Raw genomic sequence first — 4908 nt, forward strand, 5'->3', positions numbered from 1 at the left:
GGTGGGGTGTGGGGGGAGATGGGCCGGTGGGGTGGGTTTGTTTTTTGTGCGTGCGGTTCGTGTCGGGTCGGTACAGTGGGTTAGGTGGGGGTGTGCAGAATAAGATTAGGTGTGCAGAATAAGGTCTTAAGGGGTGTTATCATACACACACACACACACACACACACACACACACACACACACACACACACACACACACACATGCCCACGAGCCTCAAGCAATACAACGAACTATTCCGTCAATCCCTCTCTCCCGTCTAACATGGTATCAGCCTAACCGATCCAAACCCTAGCCGCCGCCCATAGCTTCCGCTCCACGTGTCGCCCCCGGGGCGGTCAGCCCCCATGACCACCGCCAGGGACCACACTGCCCGAACCTAGGGTTCGTCCGTCGGTCGTGTTAACCAGTTGCCCTAGAGAGTCTTTTCCCGATCCCTTAATCCGGGTTTTTTCTCCCGCCGGTCGCATTGATCAGTGTTCTTTTTTGGTTCTCCGATCTAAGACTAGTTTGCGTCGCCCGCTGCCATTCGTCATCTACAACATGCTTTACTTCCTCGACGTCTTCATCAACTCCGACGGGATTGGTTGCCACATGGCGCCTCAAGCCTTCCGCGCGTGCTTCTGGTGCGCTGGTCCGGCGGTCGCTCGCGCAGTCATGCGCTGACCAGTCGGGCGGGCCACTCATGCTCCCCTTGCGGTCGAGCTTGGCTGCTAGAGTCGATGCACGCCCCATGGCCGTTGCATGCAGGTTGCTTGCATGTTGGCCGGGCATGTTGCACGTCCCTTCCTCTGACACATGCCTTCGGTCTGATCAATCAGATGTTATGTTGAATCATGTGGAGATCGTCTCGGAGTACAGTGCCCCCATCACCGATCGAGCAACGGGTTGCTGCTGCGTCGCCCCGTCGGGCCGCAGCGTCACCATCCCGTGGTTCTTCTCCCGGCTGCACCGACCCGCGTCACCGTTGTGTCGCTCCTTAGGGCCGTAGTGCCACGGCCTGTGGTCCCCTGCCGCCCCAAGGCCGTCTGCTCCAGGCTGTTCCGTGGCTGCACCGACCCTCGCGCCACAGCTGCGTCGCCCCGTCGGGTCGTAGAGAGCGTAGAACGCGGTCCACACCGCTGTCCTGAGTCATTCCTGCGGTTGCACCGACCCGGGTTCCGTTGCTGCGCCGCCCCTTCGGGCCATCGCGTCGCGGTCCCCGCAGCCGCCCTAAGGTCTTCCGGCCGTCGCCCGACCCGCCTGCCGCCGCTGCGTTGCCCCTTTGGGCCATAGCGTCGCAGCCCGCGGTCCACTTCGCCGTCCCCGCGCGTCGACTTCCCGTGGTATGCACCACGCCGTCTCCCTTGGCACGGGAATGCCACCGTTCGCATTGATCCTCGTCAAGCTGCCAGGTTCTTCGCCTCCTTCGAGCATCACCACCGTGCTCCAAACCTAGCCGCCGCCGCCGTCGTCATGCCGCCACCGCTGCTCTTCTTCGTCCGCCATTGTCGCTACCTCTATAGTCGCCGCAGCCGTCCGTCCACCCCATTCGTCTTCGTCCAGCACTAGCCCATCGCCAGCATCATCGTCATCTACCCCTAACACTTCGCGTACTTCAACCATCGTTGGTGACATCGGCCCCCACGCCGATTGGCGCCGCAACCCTCGTCGAGTCCTTCTCTGCTGGCTCCTTTGACTTCTCTGACATGGCGTACAACTCATGCAGGTCCCTCATCTACGCATGGCCGGTGCTGGCAACACCGATGTGTGCCTTCATCCACGACGCGTCCCTGGGCCTGGCAAGCCTGGTGCTGGCAACACCGATGCGTGCCTTCGTCCATGGTGTGTCCCCGGACTTGGCAAACCCTGCATGACGCGTCGTCAACAACGTCTTCTTCCCAGCGCACCACTACTTCAACACCACTGCGCCTATGACTAACTGAAAGTGCAACTAATCCCCGGGTGGTTTTGGTAATTCATAACAACATATAGCTCATTGAACTAATATTCTTTCAAGACCAATGTTTCATAAAGTTAAATGATTGGTATGGCATGAACTAGAGATGTGGACCCCTCAAAATGCTAAGGACACATATTGGCAAAAGCTCGAGACTCAACATTTTCATTTTAGTCATCCAAGATCACATTGAGTCCATAGGAAAAGCCAATACTATTAAAAGGGGATGAGGTGTTGCTTAATGGCTTGCTTGCTCAAAATGCTTAGTGATATGCTCCAAAATCCCTCAACCACTTTCTCATTTCCACATATGTCCTAAACCTAAAGTCAAACTCGGCCCCACCAATTTGATTCATCCGGCGCCACCAAGTTCACTTGACATAGCCATATCCACAAACCCTAATCATTTCGGTCTCACTGATAGGGATCTCGGTCTCACCGAGATGGGAATGCAAACTCTTTGTTTCCCTTCATAAAATTTCGGTCTAATCGAAGTGAGCAAGTGGTCCCACCGAGTTGGCATTGCAAACTCTCTGTTTCCTTTTCGTAACGTTTCGGTCTAACTGAGATGAGTGATCAGTCCCATCGAGTTTACCTGACCAGGTCTCTGTTTGCTTATTACTGAAATTGGTCTCACCGAGTTCATGTGATCGGTCTCACCGAGATGAGGTTTTGTCCTAACCCTAGCGCATCGGTCTCACCGAGTTGGTGTTGTCAGTCCCACCGAAATGCCTAACGTTCACATTTTGAACCAAGTCGGCCTGACCGAGTTTAACCATTTGGTCCCACCGAGTTTGGGAATTTGTGTGTAACGGTTAGATTTTGTGTGGAGGCTATATATACCCCTCCACCCTCTTCTCCATGTGTGAGAGAGCCATCAGAATGTCCCTACACTTCCACTACTCATTTTCTGAGAGAGAACCACCTACTCATGTGTTGATACCAAGACATTCCAATCCAACCACAAGAATCTTGATCTCTAGCCTTCTCCAAGTTGCTTTCCACTCAGATCATCTTTCCACCATAGCCAAATCTGTGAGAGAGAGTTGAGTGTTGGGGAGATATTATTTGAAGCACAAGAGCAAGGAGTTCATCATCAACACACCATCTATTACCTTTTGGAGAGTGGTGTCTCCTAGATAGGTTAGGTGTCACTTGGAAGCCTCCGTCAAGATTGTGGAGTTGAACCAAGGAGTTTGTAAGGGCAAGGAGATCGCCTACTTCGTGAAGATCTACCCTAGTGAGGCAAGTCCTTCGTGGGCGATGGTCATGGTAGGATAGACAAGGTTGCTTCTTTGTGGACCCTTCATGGGTGGAGCCCTTCGTGGAATCGCGCAGCCGTTACCCTTCATGGGTTGAAGTCTCCATCAATGTGGATGTACGATAGCACCACCTATCGGAACCACGCCAAAAATCCACGTGTCTACATTGCATTTGCTCCCTCCAAACTCCTCCCCTTTACCTTCATATGCAATGATTTACATTCCGCTGCTATACTCTTAGAATTGCATGTGTAGGTTGATTGCTTGACTTGTGCTAAGTTGCTAAAATCTGCCAAAACTTAAAATTGGGAAAAGGCTAGGTTTTTATTTGGTCAAGTAGTCTAATCACCCCCCTCTAGGCATATTTTCCTACAAGTGATATCAGAGCTTTGGTCTCCATTTTCCTTGATTTCCATAGCTTTGGTGATCATAGCCTTGGTTTCACAACCTAGGAGAGTATGGCGTCTAGCGAGGGAAATTACCACCGTAGAGGTCCTTACTTTGACGGTAATAATTTTGCTAGTTGGAAGCATAAGATGATAATGCATATTCTTGGACATAACCCCGCCATTTGGGAAATTGTGTGCATTGGTTTGCAAGGTGAATTCTTTGATGGGAGAGAACCAAATCATGAAGCAACCGCAGAAGAGTTGAAGATGTTGCAATACAACGCTCAAGCTTGCGATATCCTCTTCAATGGATTGTGCCCCAAAGAATTCAACAAAATCAGCCGTCTTGAGAATGCAAAGGAAATTTGGGATACTTTGATTGATATGCATGAAGGTACCGAGTCCGTCAAGGAATACAAGTTGGATGTGCTTCAGAGTCAACTTGACAAGTTCAAAATGAAGGATGGTGAAGGTGTCGCTGAAACGTACTCTAGGCTTGCTCTCATCACAAATGAGATTGCCGGCTTAGGAAGTGAAGAGATGACTGACAGATTCATCATCAAGAAGATTCTAATAGCCTTGAATGGAAATTATGATACCGTGTGCACATTGATCCAAATGATGCCCAACTACAAACATCTCAAACCAACAGAAGTCATTGGAAGAATTGTTGCTCATGAGATGTCACTCAAGGATAAAGAAGAGCTTCACAACAAGTCTAGTGGTGCATATAAAGCCTCATGTGATGCTCCTACAACATCAAGTGAAAAACAAGTCTTCAATGAGGAATTGAGCTTAATGGTGAAGAACTTCTAGTCATGAGCGAAATTGCTACAATTGTGGAAGATCCGGACACTACTCCAATGAGTGTATGGCTCCCTACAAAAGAAGAGAAGACTCGCCTAAAAGAAGAAGTAGAAGAGAAGAATCACCTCCAAGAGAGAGAAGGAGTAGAGATGATCGTTATGAACGAACAACCTCTCGCAGAAGCAAGGATTCAGAAAGGAAGGACAAGTCATCAAAGAGCTACACAAAACGAAGACATCAAGCTCATGTTGGTGAATGGGTATACGGTTCTGACTCTGACCACCACTCCGAGAGAAGTTATCACTCCGACTCCGAATATACTCTAGATGAAGGTGTTGCCGGTCTTGCACTTGTGTCAACCAACTCCTATGACATATTTGAGTCACCAAATGAAGGAATTGGAATATGCTTCATGGCTAAAGGCCCTAAGGTATCACACCCCGAGTATTTTGATTTCAATAGTGATGAAGATGATTTGATAGGTGATGATGATTTACTTGTTGACAATGGTAG

Source organism: Triticum dicoccoides, chromosome 5B, assembly GCF_002162155.2.
Source record: "Triticum dicoccoides isolate Atlit2015 ecotype Zavitan chromosome 5B, WEW_v2.0, whole genome shotgun sequence".
NCBI lineage: Eukaryota > Viridiplantae > Streptophyta > Magnoliopsida > Poales > Poaceae > Triticum > Triticum dicoccoides.